The sequence below is a fragment of the Panthera tigris genome, chromosome D2 (assembly GCF_018350195.1).
Source record: "Panthera tigris isolate Pti1 chromosome D2, P.tigris_Pti1_mat1.1, whole genome shotgun sequence".
NCBI classification, from domain to species: Eukaryota; Metazoa; Chordata; class Mammalia; order Carnivora; family Felidae; genus Panthera; species Panthera tigris.
The window spans coordinates 47,241,806-47,264,652 of NC_056670.1; the positions used below are offsets into that span (position 1 = coordinate 47,241,806).

Sequence of the window (22,847 nt, forward strand, 5' to 3'; positions counted from 1 at the left end):
CATTTTAGTGAGGTTTCCCTTTATTAATTTTCACACCTTTCTCCATCTAAGTAAATGACAGTTCCATTTTTTTGGTTGCACAGGCCAAAAACCTTGGAGTTCCTTCACTCTCTTCTCTTAGTATACATCTAATCAATCTGAATATCTCATTGGTCCTACTTTGGAATATATCAAACACTATGTGAAGCAAAATTGTCATTTAGCATAGCATAGGAAGGCCAAAATCAAAGAATAAACAGATATAGTGAAACCACATTTTTATGGTTATTAATAAAAAGGAAAGGCATTTACACTTGGAATCAGGAAACGGAATTCAAGACTGGCTCTACCACATCATAGCTCTGTAACACCTTAGCAGGTTATTATCCACCTCTTTCTCTGTTTGCAGATCCCCTGTTATTCCTTACATTCATCATTCTAGTGAGAACACTAGTACACCCACTGTGTTGCATGATATGCTGTTACAGAGTCGTATATAATTAAAGTATATCTTATCCTACTTACCAATGTATTTTGTTTGCCAGGAGACCCTAACTGAAAAACTAGAAATGGTTAGATATGTTCAGCCATTTGGTGGGGACTTCTTTCTTTCCTACAAACTCTCAGAGAGGGTAGGCAATTTCCTTCCCCATGTGGGCTGGAGCAGTAGAGAGCCCAGTAGTATATACTAGGAATCCCCATCACCACAAACAGGATGTGGAATTAACCTGCTGTCATAAAGCCAGTACACCCCTTGGGGTGAGTACCTGGTACCCATGAACAGTTGCCTTATTGGTAGCCGTCCATTCTAAGTGCAAAGATTTCTTTTTGGTTGTGCTTAGTTTCCTTGCTGACAATGATCAACTCCAGTCCAGGTGGTGAGAATCCAGACCCAGGACCTGAACAAGTTCAAGTTGTCATTTCTCCTTCCCTCAGGACTCTGACCTCCTCTATCACTACCCTGTTGCCAAAGGTCATATATGGTTAACATTTATTGAGCACTGTATGTATTGGGCACTTTAAGGTGCCAGCATTATTTCATTTCATCTTCATAACGATTCAGTAGATACTATCTTTTAAGTAGATGAAGAGGTTCAGAAAGGTTAAGTAAATTGCCTAGATAGTATGGCTGAGCCAGGACTCATCCTAGCATTGTTTCCATGAGTTCTGCCTAACTGCAGATCCCTCTGGATCTATGAAGGGTCTTTGCCACTTCCTACAGATTCACATTGATAGGTTAACCAACTTTTTTGCTTCTCCAGCATGGTCTAGGCATAAGGTATACCACTGAAAGATACTATCCTGCCTTCACAGAACATTTGCTTCCAGAAGCAGCAGAAAAAGTCAAGCAGGCTGTGGCAACTGGACTTGTAACCTATTTTCCATAGTAAAAGATGAGTATGGAGAAAAACTCATCACTGTATTTTCTACTATTTGTATTATTGCATTCTAGGTGTGTTAAAGAAGAGGATACTTGACCTTGTACTGACCTGGAGGATATTTTGAGCCCACTGTTCTGACCCTGTCAATTTGCTCTTAGCCAGGTATGCAAAGTGATCAGGATTGTATGGAAGAGTTAATTATGCAACAGATCACTCCTGGACAACAGAACAATTCTGAAATATTTGAAGGTATTTGCGAATAAGTCAGTCATGAATTTACGAAGAAATTGTACAAATTATTAGTCTCTTAGGCAATTAATAATGAATACTCTGAGAGAAATTGCCAGTGGCTGAAACTTTATTTATGTAAAGTCTGATGTAGGAAAACGACTTGGTAGAAATAGTTACTAAAGACAAAGTAAAAGCTATAATCGGGAAAGTCTGATGTGGACAAAGCTGAATGCTGAATAAAATGCTTATTTAGATGTTTGTATTTACACATACCAAGTCTGAGCCTCATGAAAATTATAGTACAATAGAATTTAAAATAAAAGTTGAAAGTCCCACAAGCCTTCCTCACACCCTTTGTTTGATGGGGGTGAGGATGGAGTACGCTGTGGAATAGCCATTCACTCCAGATTAGGGAGCGAAAGCAAACCAAAGAGTTCGTTAGGGTAAACAAAACTATTGCCTATGCTCTTCTGGGCATTCGTTTGCTACCGTTACCTAAGGTAGTATTTTCATTTTTCCCTCCAAGTTCAACATCAGAATACCGGACTGAAATAATATACGCGGTCAAGCCCAGGGGTCACAAAGGGACGAAGCCGGAGTGGTGGGGGGGCTTCCCTCTTCCGCGTCCGGACTGGGGAGGACGCGCCGGGTCTTGCCCCCACACCACTGTAAGACCAGAAGAGCGCAGAAGATCCGCTCCACCGCCGCTGCCGCCCACCCCTTAGCGCGGCGTCGTTGCCGGGCAACACCTCCACAACTCCGCCCCTTGGCGGACACGTGACGCGCGTGTCACGTGACGGGCCAGCAGCGTCCTCCCGCAGAGGGGTGTAAACAGGCCCGGTGGTGGCCGAGCTGCGGCCCTGCTGTGTCCTGGTGTCCGGCATGCTTCAGGCGAGGCGGGGCGGCCCAGCCGCGAGCTCAGCGCCCACCTGAGGTAACCCTTGCGGCCTTGGGACGGGCGTACCTTACGCCGCGCGCAGTCGCTGCTGCCCGCCGCCGACAAGGCCGGCCGAGCCCCGGACCCCGGCAGGGGGTGTGGCTGCCGGCGGTGCCGTCCACGACAGGTGGGTTGGGCAGGGGCGGCCGCCGAGCTCTGCACGGCTCTGGGTCGCGGCCTCCGCGCGGAGCCGGCCGAAAAGTGGCAGCGACCCCGGGCTGTGGGCCCTTCCGCCCCGGCTGCTCGAGGCTGCCCGAGGCTACTCTCCGGGCCGCGCCGAACCGAGGGCCGCAGGATCCGTGGGGGCGCTGAGGACCCTGGGCTGCCAGCGTGGAGTCCCAGTTGAAGCCTGGCCTGGCCCTTGCGGGCTGTGAGACCTTGGCCAAGTCAGCCTCAGCCCTCGCCCTGGCCTGAGTTTCCACATCTGTAATGAATGTCTGGACTAGATGATCTGTGAGGACCTGCCACTTCTGACGTGTGTGATCTCGAGACACCCGCATACTTTGGAAGCTGCCAGAGGGAACACTTAGGTAGATATTTGTCTTTTAATTGCTAAGTTCCTGTTTGTCTTTAAATTTTCCACCTGACACGATTTGGATTCTTACTCACCTGGGTGAAGTTTTTAATAGAAAACTTACTAGACAAAGTCGTAATGGTTTATGTTACTGCGTTTCTTTTCAGGCGTTTTTGATGCAACAAACCCTTTTTTGAACCTCTTCTGGAAGCCCAGTTAGTTAAAAAAAAAAAAAAAAAAAGATAAAAACGAAACCTTTTTTCTGCCTCGCTGTCTTCCTGTTCCACTGCACCACCTCTAAGGGCCCCCAGGGATCACAGGCTGAGAAGCATTGGTATACTGTTGGGGAAATGTTTTGAGTGTTAATTTGATAGGCTCTGGATGGATCTTTTGCTTATGTGGAGTTTTCTATTATTTTTCCTTCGATTTTGTTCGACTGTATGTCATGCAATTAGAGAGACAATTTAGTATATTCCTCATATAGATTTGGGAAAGGCCCTCCCAAATTTCCAATGGACGTTTCCCTTTCCATCTTTTCTTGCATTCCAGGCCCAAGGCAAGTAAGTGTGTGTTTATAATAGTGAGACCTTATGCGCATTGCTCGTTGTTGCTCAGGTGTAGAATGGGAGCGGAAGGCTTTTTTTTTTTTTTTTTTTTTTTTTTTTTTGGCCAAGACTTTTTTTTTTAGACCCAACTGAATGGATTAGGACATTACCTCTGAAAAATACAAAAGTTGAGAGGGTGCATGACTTAAAATCGTAGAGTCATGGAATGATATGAATGTATTACAAATTTTGAAACCCTGGAGCAAGAGAATTTTGGATTTTGAGAGAACTGAGTTTAGGAGAAAAGGAGGTCATGTTTCATATGGTGCGTGAACATATAAACAGAATATGAAGGGGTGGTCGGTAGACCAAAAATTATAAGGATGATTTTGTTTAAGAGAAATGCTTACTTTTTTGGATTGTTGTTTTCAAGGACTGGGATTGATGAGAGATTTACTGAAACTTGAAGTTTTATATTGAAAGAGGAAAACCATAAACTTTTACAAGTTGTCCACTTGGTGCTTCTGTGAAGTGAGCAAGATTGGAGGTTGAATGGACTATGAATGGAACCCAAGGTGACCTAGCAGAATATGTTTTCTCTTTTCTTTTTTTTTTTTTTAATTTTTTTTTAACGTTTTATTTATTTTTGAGACAGGGAGAGACAGAGCATGAACGGGGAGGGTCAGAGAGAGAGGGAGACACAGAATCTGAAACAGGCTCCAGGTTCTGAGCAGTCAGCACAGAGCCCGATGCGGGGCTCGAACTCACGGACAGTGAGATCGTGACCTGAGCTGAAGTCGGACGCTTAACGGACTGAGCCACCCAGGCGCCCCTGTTTTCTCTTTTCAAAGTAGACCTACTTCCTTGATCTTTGGTGTAGGTCTAGGTAGGTTACTTCTTTCCATCGGGGCTCAGTTTCTATCACAAAGTGAGGAAATTGGATTGATTACAGCTCCATTTTTTTTGGCTTCAATTAGGGTTGCCAGATGAAATACAGCTAACCTAGTTTAAATTTTAATTTCAGATTAACAATGAATAAGTTTTTAGTATAAATATTTCATAAGGCATGCGTTACTAAAAAAAAAATTGTTTATTTGAAGTTCAAGTTTAACTGGGCTTACTGCATTTTTATTTGCTAAATCTGGCGGCAGCCCTCCTTCCAACATTTTTTGTCTTCTTTAACTTAGCTCCAGGAAGGAATTATAGATGCATAGACAGAAATGAATTGATTCAACCAGTTAAGACTCCCTATTTGTTATCAGCAGTAGTGCCTAGTTTTTGAGAAACAGCTGTTTCACTTGTGGTTTCCATCCCCCCCCAAGCCCCACCCCCCCATGTATGTCCCTTTTCTGCCGTAAGCACATGATGTTTAGGTTTATACTTTTTGTAGGAAACAATTTAAATATCTGAAAGCAAAAAAAAAAAAAAGTTGTCAAAATTTCTAAAAGTAACAAATTTAGGTCATGAAATAGCATGCACTATTTTTTTTTTCTATAAAAGATAGAACTCTACCTGTTCTCCAGTTACATGATTGACTTCAAGACATGGTCTAAGGCAGTGGACTGTTCAGGAAGTTCTTACGCCTCTGATTTGGCCCCCTGTGATTATGGAATGTTAATCAGTATATGCACTATAAACATTTTATATTTTAACCGACCATTGTTAATCTTATCTTTGCTATATTTTGAAGAGTTTCAATGTTGAAATTCTTTTTCAAGGAGTATAATTATTTAATTCCTCAGTTTTTGAGAATTTTAAAGAAGACTAGGCCAGATCTTTACTCACCTCATCTTGAAATTCCTGAATTTTCAGATTCATTCATTCATTCGTTCAATAGTCAACAAAAAACTGAGTGCCTTCTATGAGCAGACTGATGTAATCAGTGTTCTGAATCTTCAGGTACTTATCTTTGACAGAGGAGTTAAATCACATGCATTCCAGGGATAATGTGATGAGGGCCTTGAAGTGATACAAATACTATGGAAATTGAGAGGAGGATGTGCACGCATCAGGCTGATGGATTGAATGGCAGAACCTCCTAGAGGAGATGGTATTTAATCCAGATTGCTGTGGTAAAGGTGGGATCAGGAAGGCAGGCTGACAGAAAGGGAGAAGCAGGAAAAGGCAGAGAATCCATCTTTTCTGTTCTACAAAGCATACACTTCATTGGATTAAAAATAATTGATGATCTTGTTTATATGTAGTTTTTGGTTCACTACGATACTCCTCATCTGCATGAAGTATATTGGGATGAAACTTCTTCAGTGTGTATCTATATTAGAGAGATATTCAGATATTAGTGTAGCTCTCTGAAAAAAATGTTTATGAAATAAGTCACACATACAGAAATAAGTAATTTGCATATACAAAGCTCAAAAAATGGAATATTATCAATACCATTGAAACTGTGTGCCTTTTCCTGATTAGACACCTCCCCTTCCATCCCTTTGGAAGTAACCACCAGACTGAATTCTACCATTTCTTTGCTTTTCTTCATAAACTTATTTTATGTGTATACACCCCCCAGAACGTTTACTTTTGAATGTTTTTGAACTTTATATAAATGGCATTGTAGTATGTGGATTTTTTTCTGCGTCTTTTCCACTGAGGTTTCTATGTTTCATTCATGTTTTTTCCTCCAAGTTTCCACCCATGCTAGTTTTTACCAAGTGTAAGCGTTTTGCTGAGGTAAACACCTATGATTGGGATTGTTGCTTGTAGGGGATGGGCCTCTGTAATTTTCCAAGTATTGCCAAATTACTTTCCCTTGTAGTTGTGCTGTTTTACTTTCCTATCCTCATTGTATGAGAGTTCCTACTGATACCCTATCCACATGCTCTCTAGTGTTTACTGTGAGCAAATCATATATCTAATAATAAATTTCTAATGGGAGTGTGTAAGGAAGTCTTACACCTCAACAATAAAAGAAGAACTCAATTTAAAAACAAAGGATTTGAATAGACATTTCTTCCGACACGGCATACAAATGACCAATAAGCACCCGAAAAATAGCTTGATCTCATTAGCCACCAAGGAAATGCAAATCAATATCACAGTAAATTACTGTGTTGTACCCACTGGGATGACTATAATCTAAAAGACAGATAATAACAGGTGTTGTAGAGATTGTGGAGAGACTGGAATCTTCATACTCTGTTATTGGGAATGGAAAGGGATGTAGCTCCCTTGGGAAACAGTCCAATAGTTCCTTAAACAGCTGAACACAGGGATAGCAAATGACATAGCAACCCCACTCCTAGGTTTATACCCAAAGAAAAATGAGAATATATATTTACACCAAAACTTGTATGCAAATGTTTACAGTATCAGTATGCATAGTAGCCAAAAATAAAAGTAACTTAAATGTATACCAGTTGATAAATGGATAAATAAATGGTGGTTTATACATACAGTGGAATGTTACTCAACCATTAAAAGAAACGAAGTACAGATTCGTGCTACAACATAGATAAACTTTGAAGACATTATGCTAAATAATAAAAGCCAGTCACAAAAGGCCACGTTATTTTATGGCTATGTTTATATGAAATGTCCAGAATACACAAATCTATAGAGTCAGAAAATAGATTGGTGATTGCCCAGATCTGGGCATTTGGGGTGGGGGAAGAGGGAAGATTTGCTGCATAATGGATTTCTTTTATGATGATCAATGTCCTAAAATTGATTGTGGTGGTGGTTGCACAATTCTGTGAGTATGCTAAAAGCCGTTGAATTGTACACCTAAAAAAGTCATTGGTGGAAAGAAAGATATTGAAATAAAACACAAAAAAGGTTGCCATGTTGTGAACAGCCCTAAGGCCCATGCAATAAAGGATCAAGGCTTGGCCACAGCCACATGAACTTAGAAGCAAATTCCTCCTTCCTTCCTTTTATATAGAGCCAAGCCTTCAGATGATCCTATAGTCTGGCCAACATTTTTTTTTCTTTCCAAGATTTTCTTTAAATTCAAGTTAACATATAGTGTAGTATTGGTTTCACGAGTAGAATTTAGTGATCCACCCCCTACGAATCATCCCCAGTGCTTATCCCAAGTGCCCTCCTTAATGCCCATCACTCATTTAGCCCATACTCCCACCCACAACCCTCAAGCAACCCTCAGTTCTCTATAGTTAAGAGTCTCTTATGGTTTGCCTCCCTCTCTATTTTTGTTTTATTTTGTTTTTCCTTCCCTTTCCTTGTGGTCATCTCTTTTGTTTCTTAAATTCTACATATGAGTGAAATAATATGGCATTTGTCTTTCTCTGACTTCTTTCACTTAACATAATACACTCTAGTTCCATCCCATCTGATTGCAAATGGCAAGATCTCATTCTTTTTGATGGCTGAGTAATATTGTGTGTGTGTGTGTGTGTGTGTGTGTGTGTGTGTGTGTGTGTGTGTGTGTGTGTATATATATATATATATATATATATATATATATATATATATATATACTGCACCTTCTTTATCCATTATCAATTGATGGACATTTGGGCTCTTTCCATAATTTGGCTGTTGTTGATAGTGCTGCTATAAACATTGGGGTGCATATGCCTCTTCAAATCAGTATTTTTATATCCTTTGGATAAATACCTGGTAGTGCAATTGCTAGGTGGTAACTTTCTGAGGAACCTCCAGACTTCCAGAGTAGCTACATCAGTTTGCATTCCCACCAACAGTGCAAGAGGGTTCCCCTTTCTCCGCATCCTTGCCAACATCTGTTGTCTGCTGAGTTGTTAATTTTAGCCATTTTGACAGGTGTGAGATGGTATCTCATTGTGGTTTTGATTTGTATTTTCCTGATGATGATGTTGAACATTTTTTCATGTGTCAGTCATGTGTATGTCTTTGGAGAAATGTCTGTTTATGTCTTCTGCCCCTTTCTTAACTGGATTATCTATTTTTTGGGTGTTAAGTTTGGTAAGTTCTTTATAGATTTTGGATACTAACCCTTTATCTGATATGGCATTTGCAAATATCTTCTCCTATTCTGTAGGTTGCCCTTTTGTTTTGTTTTGTTTTCGTTTTGTTGATTGTTTCCTTCGCTGTGCAGAAGCTTTTTATCTTGATGAAGTCCCAATAGTTCATTTTTGCTTTTGTTTCCCTTGCCTCCAGACATATCTAGTAAGAAGTTGCTCCACTACCCAGCAGTTTTGACTGCAGCCTCATGCAAACGATGAGCTAAGCTGTCTAAATTCCTGACCCAGACTAATTGTTAGATAGTAAATGTTTATTGTTTTAAATGAGTTTTGGGGTACTTTGTTTTGTGCACAATAAATAATACGTGGGCAGTGATTTTGCATTATGTGTTGCCTTTCATTTTGGTGTTGTGGAAAGCTGTGATGGTTAAATTAATAAACTATAATGGACTCTTTTATCATCATTCTGTTAACCACAACTTGTGACTAAGAGTAATTAGTACATTTCTTTAAAAAATTTTTTTAAATGTTTATTATTTTTTGAGAGAGAGAGACAGAGATAGAGAGCAAGCAGGGGAGGGGCAGACAGAGAGGGAGACACAGAATCCGAAGCAGGCTCCAGGTTCTGAGCTGTCAGCACAGAGCCTGACGCAGGGCTTGAACTCACAGACTGCGAAATCACGACCTGAGCTGAAGTCACTTAACCGACTGAGCCACCCAGGCGCCCCAAGGGTAATACATTTCTTGAGATATCCTCTAAATTATTGGGGGGGAGGAATTTATGCTTAGAATAGTTTAAATTTGTTTTATTATAGTTTTCTTGTTTTATTATAATTCCCAAACTTTGTAATCCTATGTGATAAATTAATAATCTTTATCAACTAGGACAGGGCACTTCCAAACCATATATCAGTACAGAGTATTTCTCATATTGTCATGATCTTCTGGTAACCATTTTATAAAAATTATGGATGGTATTAATATATTTTAGGCAGATTTGTTTTATTATTTATGGCTTTAGAAAAGCACTCAAAAAATAGTTATTGAGGCAAACTTGAGTTCCCTAGAAGCAGCCTCATTTTACTGAAACCATATGAAAGGAGGTTGAAGAAGACTTTTTTTCTTTTCCTTTGAATATTTCTGAATTTCAGTTGAAGAAAGATTGTTTGTATGGGTAAGGAATTCACAGTGGGTTTTGAAATTTTATTTTATTTTATTTTATTTTATTTTATTTTATTTTATTTTATTTTATTTTATTTTATTTTATTTTATTTATGCTTATTTGTTTTTTGAGAGAGAGAGAGCATGCGCAGTGCAGGGGCAGAGAGAGGGAGAAAGAGAGAGAGAGAATCTCAAGCAGTCTCTGCACTGTAAGCACCAAGCCTGATATGGGGCTCAAACTCACAAACTGTGAGATCATGACCTGAGCTGAAACCAAGAGTTGGACCCTTAACCAACTGATCCACCCAGACACCCCTGAAATTTGATTTTTAAAAATAATTACATGTATAAAAAATTTTAAGGATTCGCTGCTCTTTATTTGTCTTACTTTTTTAAAAAATATAAAAGATGTATATTTATTAATATACAAATATATCTGAAATATTATACGAAGAAAACAGACCACAGAATTTTTCCCTCAAAAGTTTTATAGTTTTAGCTCTTATAATAGGTCTCTGATCTATTTTTAGGGGTTAAAGGGTATGTGGTATGAGATAGGGGTCTAGGTTTGTTACTTTTCTTTATGAATTCACAGCTGTTTTAGTATCATTTATTGAAAAGATTATCCTTTCCCTATTGAATTTCTTGTCCTTTCTCCAGCCTTTGCCCATTGAATTATCTTGCCATTTTTTGTTGGAAATCAACTGATGGTATATGTGTGAATCTACTTTTGGACTCACTCTTCTGTTGATTTGTAGATCTGTCCTTATGTCAATACTGTACTGCTTTTCTTACTGTGGCTGTGTGGTTTGAAATTGGTTAGTATAAATCCTTTACCTTTGTTTTTTATTTTCAAAGATCTGTTTCAAAGGATTATTTTTAGTTTTGTAGTGTACATGTCCTATACATATTTTGTCAAATTTTTATCTTAATATTTTGTTTTTGATATTATAAATGAGATTAAAATTATTTTCCACTTGTTTATTGCCAATATGTAGAAATACAGTTGGTTTTGTATATTACCTTTATATCTGGTAGACTTTCTAAATTCGCTTACTACTTCTAGTAGTCTTTTGGTTACTTTTTAAAGAATTTTCTACAACTTTTCTTTCTACAACTTTTCTTTCTACAACTATTTCTTTCTCCCTGCCTGCTTGCCTTCTTTTTTTCCTTAATTTCTTTCTTTGGCCCATTACATTGTCTAGAATCTCAAATCCAACATTATGATAGAAGTGGTAAGGACATTCATGTTGTGGTCCTAGTCTGATGAAGAAAGCCTTCAGTCATATGAATGATACGAAAAGCATTCATGATAAAAATTTTTGAATGTTAAATTAGACTTAAGAAAAATTAAAAGCTTCTTCACTTTAAAAGACACTGCTAGGAAAAATACAAGATCTGCTACAGAATGGGAGCAAATATTTGCAATTCATATGTCTGACAAATTATCCAGTGTGTATAAAGAACCTCTACGAATCATTAATAAGAAGGCAGACAACTCAAATTATAAAATTGATAAAAGATTTGGACAGACACTTCACAAAGGCCAATATTTGAATTTACAATAGGCACGTTTTAAAATTCTCAGTATATTTAGGGAGGTGCAAATCAAAATTATAAACAACTCTTTGCCTACAATAATGCTTAAAATTGAAGACATTGATGATATCAAGGCTTGGGGAAGATGTAGAGCAACCGGAACTTACATAAATTGTTAGGAGTGTATCGTGATATAGGCACTTTGGAAGACAGTGTCGCAGTTTCCTGTTGACTTAAACATACACTTGTGGGATAACCCGGAATTCCACCCCCGGTTATAAAATAAAAGGTTATGTCACAAATGGTGTAATGACAATGTTTAGAGATCAAAGCTGGAAATTATTCCAAATGTCTGTCAACCATTAGACAATGGAACACTATTCCACAGTAAGAATGGAAATACTGATAATATCACGGCATGAAATTGGAAAACATTTTGCTGAGCAAAAGAAGCCAGGCACGAAAGAGTACATACTGGAGAATTTCATTCATCTTAGAGCCAGCAAAATTAATGTATAATAAAGGAGATTAGTAATTGCCTTGGGTCAGAGTGGGAAGAACTGACTGCAGAGGAGAAAGGGGATTTTTTTGCAGTGATAGAAATATTCTCTCTGAATTTTAAGTGGTTTGTGGTTACACTAAATTCGTCAAAACTTTTCTAGCATTACATTTAAAACGGGTGTATTTTAGGTAAGTTGTGGCTCAATACAGTTGACTTAAAAAAGCAAGGGTGTAAAGAGCACTTATAGAATAAGCATTTATGTGTTGTATACAGTAATTTTATGTATAATTTTTAAATGTATGTGTACACACATGCATAAGAAGTGTCTAGAAGGATGTTCAGCAAATTGTTACTGATTATGTCTACATGGTGGGATTTTAAGAGATATTGAAAATTGATTGGACTTTCTTATATTATTTGAATAATTTTTTTTTCAATGAACATGTTTTGACAAAAGCAAAAAAAATTGTGTTTTGGTTATCTGGAAGTTCTATTCTTAGATGTTTTCATCTTTTAAATATTGAATAAGCATTATAATAATTATGAAAAATGTTTAGAACTTAAATACTATTAGTTTGTAATCACCACCAGTTAGGAACAAAATCTTACATTATCTTTGGTGCCCCCTGGTCCCCTTCTCATCCTATCTTTTTACCTCCCCACAGAGATAACTGCTACCCTGAACTTGTTTTTATTGTTTCATTTTTTAAATAGTTTTATCACATTTGCATTTCTGTGCTGTGTTGTTTCTGTCTTGGTACCATTGAATGTAATAACTAGAATCATACTGTGTGTACACTTTCATCACTTGCTTTTTCATCCCACATAGTGAGACTTGAGACTCACCCATATTTCTGTATGTGGCTGTAGTTCACTGATGTCATTAATGTATTGCATTACATTATATGAATATTGCATAATTTGATCTTTGTACTCTTGGTGAATGGGTTGTCATTTTTTTTCTGTAATGAGTAGTGTTTATGCGAATGTTTTTTTAAGTTTATTTATTTTAATAATCTCTACACCCAATGTGGGGCTCGAACTCACAACCCCGAGATCAAGAGTCACATGATCTTCGGACTGAGCCAGCCAGGTGCCCTGGTTATGTGAACATTGTGTGCATGTCTTTTGGTGCACAAAGGCAGGACTTTCTCTGTATAGTTGGAGGTATAGATTTTAATTAGTGGACTAATGCATTTCTTTAACTTTTGTAGAAGTACTTGTTTTCTATTGCTGTGTAAGAAATTACCACAAACTTAGAATCTTAAACAACACAAATTTGTTATCTTGTAGTTCTGTAGATGAGAAGTGTGGTAGGCTTCCCTGGGTCACCTGCTCTGGATCTTACAAGGCTGAAATCAAGTTGGGCACATATATTCATAATTCATTCAACTCTTTCTCTATTAGTGGATATTTAGTGTGTTCTGATTTTTCTTTTTAAAAAATTTTTTAAAATATTGTTTAAAAATGTTTTGCATTTATTTTGAGAGAGAGAGAGAGAGCGTGCACACACACATATGAATGGGGAGGGGCAGAGAGAGAGGGAGAGAGAATCCCAAGCAGGCTGTGCTGTCAGTGCAGAGCCCTACAAGGAGCTCAGTCTCACACACCATGAGACCATGGCCTGAGCTGAAATCAGGAGTCAGAAGCCTAACTGATTGAGCCACCTAGACGCCCCTGATTTTTCTCTTTTATAACAGTGTTGAAGTGACTGTTTTTGTATGTATGTCTTTGAACATTCATGGAAAGTATTAGTGTGGTACAGAGTCCTAAAAGTGGAATCGTCTGGTCAATGAGATTTAAATTGTATAGTGGCGGTTGTTTCCCCAATTTTTATTTCAGCCTACACTTCCCCTAATAATGTGTAGGTACCCTTTTTTCCATTCCCTTGCCTGTATGGTCTGTTACCAATTCTCTATATTTTTCTGTATTTTATTTTTATTTAAAAAATTTTTTTAATGTTTTTTTTTTATTTTTTTATTTTTGAGAGAGACAAAGTGCGAGTGGGGGAGGGACAGAGAGAGAGGGAGACACAGAATCTGAAATATGCTCCAGGCTCTGAGCTGTCAGCACAGAGCTTGATGCGGGGCTCTAACTCATGAGCTGTGAGATCATGACCTGAGCTGAAGTTGGACCCTCAACTGATTGAGCCGCCTAGGTGGGCCTGTATTTTTCTGTATTTTAAAATTGACGTTTAAGTTTTCATCAAAATACTTAGATATTGTTTAAAAATAGTGAACACAGAGGGCTTATAATGAAAAACAGGTAACTTCTGTTTTCTTTTTTATAATTTTTTTTTTCATATAAGTTTGTTTATTTGCTTTGAGAGTAAGCACAAGCGGGGGAGGAGCAGAGAGAAGGAGAGACAGAATCCCAAGCAGGCTCTGCGCCATCAGTGCACAGCCCCATGCGGGGCTCAAACTCACAAACTGTGAGATCATGACCTGAGCCGAGATCAAGAGTCCGACACTTAACTGACTGAGCCACCCAGGCGGCCCGGCAACTTCTGTTTTCTTATTTCTATGGTAGTTATCGTCATAGTTCTAAACTTAATGCTTATACACATTATTGATTTATCAGTTTTAGATTATGCGTTGCTTTTTTGTTATTTGGATTTGGGCATCTTAAACTCCTCACTTACCTTTTCTGCGTTCCAACTATGGCTGGCTATATCCCTATTTTTATTGAAATCAGTAGTCAGTGACCACTCTGTTCTATAGAGCCAAGTAGTAGTCTGTGATTGCTTTTTCTTTCTTATGTGTCTTTTTAAAGTTACCTCATTTTTCAGTGGCATAACTTTTCATATACACATTCTTTTTATCATGTTCTCTCATATTATCCATATTTTTTCAGTCTCTATAATTTTCTGGAGGTCTTTCCTCCTAGAGCCTTCCATCAGCCTGCTTTAATGTGGACTGGAATTCTCTAGCTCAGTCACTATGTGGGAAACCTTTTTCCAGGCCAGTTTCTCCAGAGAATCATCTTTCCTCATTGTGTATTGATGTTGGTAATTTAAGCCCTTGCTCCTCAAAATTTAGTTCATAAACCAGCAATGTTGGTATCATCTTAGAGCTTATTAGAAATGTAGAATCTCAGGCTGCATCCCAGATCTACAGCATCAGAATAAGATGATTTGTATGCACCCCAAATTTTGAAACCCCTGGGCTGTGCTATACCGTGGTAACAGTTACAGTAGGAACAACAAAGATGGCGGTTGAAGAGAGAACTGGACGAAGGATCTTAATGAATGTTTTTAAGGGCCTAGAAGTGGAAAATATTACTGTCCTCTTATTAGGAATCAGTCACATGGACTCTCATAATTGCAAAAGAGACTGGAAAATGTAGTCTCCCATTTGCCCGGAAACAGGAAATGATGTAGTAGGTAAATTGCCTTGAGTCTGTTTCAGTTAGTCATTCTGGTCTCCAAACTGTTTCATTCTTTTTCCCACACCCAGAGCACACTAATCCCCTATCCAACCAGCCATTATCTTCAGTTCAAAGTACAGGATCTCTAAGTGATGCCTGGCCAGCTGTCAGGTCCACATCAGCCTTTCTTAGTCAAGTGAACTAAGAAGACACACCTTCTCCTCAACCCTCAAAAAGTATTACAGTAAGAACACAACATGACTTGTAAACTGTCCTATTTGGAAGGTGAAGCATAGAGGGACAGTAGTCACTCTTCTGTAACAGTTTTGTTTTTTTTTCTTAATGTTTATTTCTGAGCAGAGAGGGAGAGCGCACATGCGAGCAGGGCAGAGAAAGAGAGGGAGACAAAGAATTGGAAGCGGGCTCCAGGCTCTGAGTTGTCAGCACAGAGCCTGATGTGGGGCCCAAACTCACGAATGAACTGTGAGATCATGACCTGAGCCGAAGTCGTCGGACACTTAATGGACTGAGCCACCCAGGCGCTCCTGTAACAGTTCTTTAATCTTTATGGGCAGATATAATAAAGGAAGGCTCCCATCCTTGGAAGGAAAGGATGTTTCTTATTAGATTCTGATTTTGTTCCATGGGAGAAACTCTCACCTTCCTTTTTCTTCATGGCCCCAGGGATCAACCTTTAGGAAGTTCTTCTTTTTCCATGATCTTATTTGGCCTCATCACACATCCAGAATTGATGTTTGGCATGCAGTCTCCTTGGGTATTGTGAAGTTGGTCTTTTTATAGAAGGTTAGACTCCCAGAAATTGCTTTTAGGTCTTGAACAGTCAGAGACCTTCTAAATGTGGGCTTGTAGTTTCTCTGCCAGTGTATTTCCCTCGGAAACGTAAATTTTTTAAAAAATATGTATTTATTTTTGAGAGAGAGAGAGTGAGACAGAGTGTGAGCGGGGGAGGGCCAGAGAGAGGGAGACACAGAATTGGAAGCAGGCTCCAGGCTCTGAGCTGTCAGCACAGAGCCTGACGCGGGGCTCAAAACTCACGGAGCGCGAGTTGATGACCTGAGCTGAAGTCAGACGCCCAACTGACTGAGCCACCCAGGCACCCCTGTTTCCCTCAGAAACTTAGACTCGTTATCCATTTGCTTCCAGTCAATTCAGAGTACAAATAACCAAATTTATTTTTGAGAGATACTTTATTGCTTACCCGCCTCTATACCTCTATCTTGTTTCAGTGGAAGCCATCTGTAATGTCACACTATAATCTGATCTCTAAGTTTCTTTCTTTCTTGTAATACCTTTTGCTAGAAATAGCCACTAGGAACCAGTACACACTGTAGTTTTCAATTTGCAGATTTTTGCCCCTTAGAGCTTAAAGTTCATCAGGTGTGTGGTTTGCCTTCTGAGTTACAGTCAGTCAGCAGAGTTCCTAAATATTTTACATTGCATAAAGTGGATCATCATCTTTTCATTCTATAGTATGAAGTTCCTCATTGCCTGCAAAGTGATGACTAAATAAATAAAAGTTATTTAGGTTTGTGTTATGACAGCACCCTACTTCCGGTAGCAGTTTCTGGTTGAGGATGTGTCCAGTGGACCAGTTGTTTTATTTACAGACTTTTATTGTATCTCTGTTTGGCCTGTTGCTTGCTCCCACTCCTAACATGAAGTGTGAGCCCCTTGATGTTTTATAGGCAAATTACTTCATTTTGTGTCTTTATCCATCATTGCATGTATTTTACATTGTGGCTTTCTCCACCTTGCTAAGTTATTAATATTTCCATATTTTCTGTCTTCAAAAACATGTTAAAATCTCTCATTTGCAGACTTATTTAAAATATCTTTTTTTCTTTAAATTAAAATTTTCATTTTGAGGTAACTAGGTGTATATGCAGTTGTAAGGGATCCTGTTTAACCTTTATTTAGTTTCCCCCAGAATTAACATGTGGTAAAGTTAACAGTACACTATCAGGAGCAGGACATTGACATTGCTACAGTCAAGATGCAGAATATTTCCATTTCCACAGGGATCCCTCATGTTGCCCTTTTTATAGTTATACTCACTTCTACCCACTCTCACTGCTTTCTTAACCCCTGGCAACCATTAATATGTTCTCCCATTGCAGTAATTTTGTCTTTCTTAAGAATGTCATATAAATGAAATTATGACCTTTTCGAATTGGCATTCTCTGGAGATTCATCCTGATTGTTGCATGTCCAAATAGTTCCTTTTTATTCCTTTTTTATTGCTGAGTAGTATTCTGTGGTATGTACCATAGATGTACCATAATTTGGTACATCTTCTTGTACCATAATTTGTTTGATCATTTACCTACTAAAGGACATCTGGTTGAATAAAGCTAATTCAGGCATTTGTGTGCAGGCTTTTGCATGACCAAATTACTTCATTTCTCTGGGATAAATGTCCTGGGGTACAATTGATGGGTTGTATGATAATCACAAGTTTAGTTTGTTTTTTTTTAACTTTATTTATTTTGACAGAGAGAGAGAGAGAGAGAGAGAGCGAGCGCACATGCACATGGGAGGGGCAGAGAGAGCGGGAGAAAGAAGAATCCCAAGCAGGTGCCACACTGCCAGCACAGAGCCTGATGCAGGGCCCAAACCCATGAACCATGAGATCATGACCTGAGCTGAAACCAAAAGCCAGACACTCAACTGACCGAGCCATCCAGGCACCCCCACACATTTAGGTTTTTTTTTTTGTTTGTTTGGTTTTTGTTTGTTTTTTAATGTTCATTTTTTGAGGCGGGGAGAGAGAGAGACAGAGTGCGAGTGGGGGAGGGGCAGAGAGAGAGGGAGACACAGAATCTGAAGCAGGCTCCAGGCTCTTAGCTATCGGCACAGACCCCGATGCGGGGCTTGAACTCATGAATGGTGAGATCATGACCTGCCCGAAGTCGGATGCTTAACCAACTGAGCCACCCAGGCGCTCCATCCCCTGCATTTAGTTTTTAAAGAAATTTTCAAAGTGTTTCCAGAGTGGATGTATCATTTTATATTCCTCCCAGTAATATAAGGGTGGTCCAGTTTCTCCTTAGCCTTGCCTATATTTGGGTGTTGGAACCATTTTTTATTTTATTTTATACCTATTATAGGTATGTGGTGATGTCTCATGGTGATTTTAATTTGCATTTCCCTAATGGCTAATGAGGTTGAATATCTTTTCATATGCTCTTTGCTACCATATATCCTCTCAGTGAAAGTCTTTTCATGTCCTTTGCCTTTTTGTTTTATTTGTTTTTAATTTACATCCAAGTTAGTTAGCATATAGTGCAATAATGATTTCAGGAATAGATTCCAGTGATTCATCCTCTATGAATCATCCCCAGTGCTCATCCCAACAAGTGTCTTCCTTAATGTCCCTTACCCATTTAGCCCATCCCCCCCCCCCACAACCCCTCCAGCAACCCTCAGTTTGTTCTCTATATTTAAGAGTCTCTTATGTTTTGTCCCCCTACCTGTTTTTATATTATTTTTGCTTCTCTTCCCTTATGTTTATCTGTTTTGTGTCTTAAATTCCACATATGAGTGAAGTCATATGATATTTGTCTTTCTCTGACTAATTTTGCTTAGCATAATACTCTCTAGTTCCATCCATGTTGTTGCAAATTTGTTTTGCTTTTTTTCTAATTGGATTTTTTAAATTGAGTTTGACAGTTGCTTATATATTCTGGATACTAGTTCTTTGTCAGATATGTGCTTTGTAAATATTTTCTTCCAGTCTGTAGTTTTTCCTTTCACTCTTTGCAGAGCAAAAGTTTTTATATTTATGCAATCCAGTTAGTAAATTTTTCTACTTGGGGATCATGACTTTAGTGTCAGGTTTAAGATCTCTTTGCCTAATCCTAAATCCTAGAGATTTTCTTCTATGCTTTTTTTTCTCCCTAAAAGTTTTATAGTTTTATGTTATACATGTACATCCATAAACTATTGAGTTAATAATTGTATAATGTGTGAAACTTAGGTCGAGGTTTATTATTTTTTTTTCCTGTTGCTCTGGTACTATTTGTTGAAAAGCTGCCTTTCCTCCATTGAACTGCTTTATCAAAAATCATTTGGGCATATTTGTGTGGGCGTGTTTATGTGTTCTCTCTCCTGTACCATTGATCTGTATGTCTGTTCCTCTGCCAATAGCACATGGTCTTGATTATGGTAACTCTGTAATTAAAGTCTTGAAATCAGTAGACTGGTTTCTCCCATTCTGTTTTTTTCTTTCAAAAGTGTTTTGGCTATTGTAAATCTTTTGTTTTTCCATACACATTTAAAAATAATCTTTCCTATATATACTAAAAATCTTGGTGAGATTTTGATAGGAATTTTGTAAAACTTGTTTATTAACTAGGGAAGAGTAGACATCTTCACTCTGTTGAGTTCTAGTCCATGTATTCAGTATGTGTCTTTATTAATTATCTAATTTCTTTTATCAGCATTTTATCCTTTTCAGCATAAAAGATCTTTGTTTTACACCTAAGTATGCATTTTTTATGATAAATGTTTTTATTTTTAATTTGTGTCTTTGTTTTCATTTCTAGTATGTACAAATAATTTGAGTAATGTTTATCTTATATCCCGCAATATTGCTGAACTTGCTTACTATGGGACTTTTTTGGTAGATTCCTTGGGATTTTTTATATAGACAATCAGGCCAACTGCAATAGGTACAGTTTTATTTCTTACTTTCCAGTCTGCGTGCTTTTTATTTCATTTTCTTGCCTTATTGCAGTGGTTAGAACTACCAGCACCATGTGAAACAAGAGTTGCCTTTTCCCCAGTCTTATGGGGAAATCAGTTGGTCTGTTATCATTAAATGCCATTTTAGGTGTAGGGTTTTTTTAATGTTTTGGTTTTTGGGGTTTTTTTTGGTTTTGGTTTTGGTAGATGCTTTTTATCAAATTAAGGAAATGTTTTACTTATTTTCCTGAGAGTTTTTATCATGAACAGGTGTTGAATTTTGTCAGATGTTTTTTCTGCATTCATTGATATGATCATGTGATTTTATTCATTAGCCTCTTCTTAAAAAAAAATTTTTTTTAATGTTTATTTCTGAGAGAGAGACAGAGCATGAGTGGGGGAGGGTCAGAGAGAGGGAGACACAGAATCAGAAGCAGGCTTCAGGCTTTGAGCTGGCAGCACAGAGCCCGATGCAGGTCTCGAACTCATAAACCGTGAGATCATGGCCTGAGCCAAAGTTGGTCGCTCAACTGACTGAGCCACCCGGGCTCCCCAAGCCTCTTAATGTTGTATATCAACATTATAGATTTCAAAAATTTAGCAAATCTTATATCCTTGGAATACTTCATTTGGTCATGGCTTATAATTCTTTTTATATTTGCTGAACTCTGTTTGTCAGTACTTTGTTAAAGTTCTCTTTCTTTTCTGTTTAGAGAACATCATGTAGCCATTCCATTCTTTTAGAGTACATGTGCTAGTGACACATTTTCATAGTTTCATTTCAGGATGTCTTTATTTTCCTTTTCTCTCTGAAGGATATTTTTGTTGGATATAGGGTTCTAAGGTGATAGTTCTTTTCTTTCAGCCCTTGAAAAGGTGTTGTGTCTCTTTCTGGCCTCTGTGGTTTCTGATGAAAAATTTGCTATCATTTAAATGATTTTTCCCTTGTAGGAAAAATCTCTCACTGCGTTCTCACTGCTCTCTCACTGTTTTCAAAATGTTTTCTCTTTTTGTAGTGTTCAAAAATTTGACTATGACATATCTTGGTGAGGAGTTCTTTAGGATTATCCTGTTTAGAGTTTGCTCAGAATCTTGAGTCTATAAGTATATACATCTGTGAAATTTGGGAATGAATTTTCAGCCATTATTTCAAGTGCTTTTTCAGCCTGGCACTCTGTGATGACATGATTATTAGCTTTTTAGTAACAGTCCTACAGGTACCTGAACTCTATTCATTTTTCAGTCAGCTTTTTCTCTGTCATTCAAATTGGGTAGTTTCTATTGTTTTGTCTTCTGGTTCACTGACTTTTCTCTGTCCCCACCATTCTGATCTTGAGTCCATCTATTGATTTTTGTATTTTGGTAATTATATTTTTCAGTTCTGAAATTGCCTTTTGGTTTTTCATTATATTCTGTATTTCTTTGCTGAGACTTTTTTTTTTTTTTTTTTCCACCGAGGCACAGCAATGGTGGGGATGAAAGTCCCAGCTAGTTAACTTGGCTTTTTCTAATACCATCCTGATGGGGATACTGGGATGCTTTGTTACATCTTGGTGGGAGTGGAAATCTAGTCTACCTTCTGTCTTTGCTGGACTGGGTAGGAGTGTAGCTGCAGTTTTTTTTCTGTGGTGTTTGGCTGGAGTAAGATGTCTAAAAGTTTTATTGTCTTAAAGTTTTTTTTTTTTTTTTAAATCTTTCTGGACTTACCCTTTTCTGGTTGTTGGGTTTGAAAGAGCTGGCTTTTCTTGGGGCTTCATTTTGGTCTGTACCCCTTGGTGTTTCTGAATTGCCAATTCTTCAGCTGTAAGTTTGGGTTGTGTGAAGCAAAAAGAAAACCCAGGAAACCCAACACTATGTTGTTCCTTGAATCTTGAGGTTCCTATCTGGTTTATCTTCTTCTCTGCCTTTCAGCATCTTATATTTGTTTTATATATAATGTCCAGGGTTTTTAGTTGTATATAGTGGGGACAGGTAGGGAAAAGAATATTTATTCTTCTTTTTTAAAAGTTGCATCACTGTCATTTTAATAGAGTCTTGATGGAAGAGGAGCTAATCTTAAATATTTAATCCATATTTTTATTACTTATTTATGTTTTATTACATTAGTATGAATTAGGCAGATGTAATATTTTATTTGCCTAGTGTTTGTTTTGTTTATGGCACACAATCTTAATTTGGGAGAGTCTTTGAGAAATGGTTGAGAGCATGGAACTCTGCTTGCCTAAGGTTTCTCAAAAAGCTCCATTCTGTAAATGGACCGCATCTGTGTTACCCAAGAAAGATTAGATTGCTTTTAGGTGAATCTCTTCAGGGTAGTTGATGTAGATGATGATACTTTAATACCATAACCTGATTTTTAAGTTAAAATGAAATTTTAGGGGCGCCTGGGTGGCTCAGTTGGTTAAGCATCCGACTTTGGCTCAGGTCATGATCTCACGGCTCGTGGGTTCGAGCCCTGTGTTGGTCTCTGTGCTGACAGCTCAGAGCCTGGAGCTTGCTTTGGATTTGGTGTGTCTCTCTCTCTGCCCCTCCTCCACTCGTGCTCTGTCTCTCTCTCTCAAAAATAAATAAATGTTACAGAGCGTTACTCATGCTCTGTCTCTCTCTCTCAAAAATAAATAAATGTTACAGAGCGTGAGTGGAGGAGGGGCAGAGAGAGAGACACACACCGAATCCAAAGCAGGCTCCAGGCTCTGAGCTGTCAGCACAGAGACCAACGCGGGGCTCGAACCCACGAGCCGTGAGATCATGACCTGAGCCAAAGTCGGATGCTTAACCAACTGAGCCACCCACGCACCCCAAACATTACAAAAATTAAAAAAAATAAAATGACATGCCAGGAATACTGGCATAATATATCGTTTAAATTTATAGCTTATCAATTATAATCCTTATGCTGTAATCCTTTACATTTATCATGAATTTTTAAAGAATAATTTTAATATGTTCTTAGGAAGGATAACTTTTATATTAAGTTCTATCAAAGCATTAAAATTTTAAAGAATTACCGGAAGTCTTAAGTTTATTAATTCAGATGAGATAATGTTAGAGATGTTCTAGTACTTACT

General features: G+C 38.1%; 1 protein-coding gene across 4 annotated transcripts in view; it reads left to right on the plus strand.

The window, feature by feature from the left end:
- The first annotated feature begins 2,405 nt into the window (after positions 1-2,405).
- The window catches only part of MARCHF8 (membrane associated ring-CH-type finger 8), a 122,956-nt gene continuing 102,514 nt past the window's right edge, over positions 2,406-22,847 (plus strand). For 2 of the 4 annotated variants that reach the window (XM_042960273.1, XM_042960272.1), the window contains exon 1: positions 2,665-3,059. The gene's annotated coding sequence lies outside the window, so the exon portion shown is untranslated. The other 2 variants (XM_042960275.1, XM_042960274.1) reach the window with 2 other exon arrangements.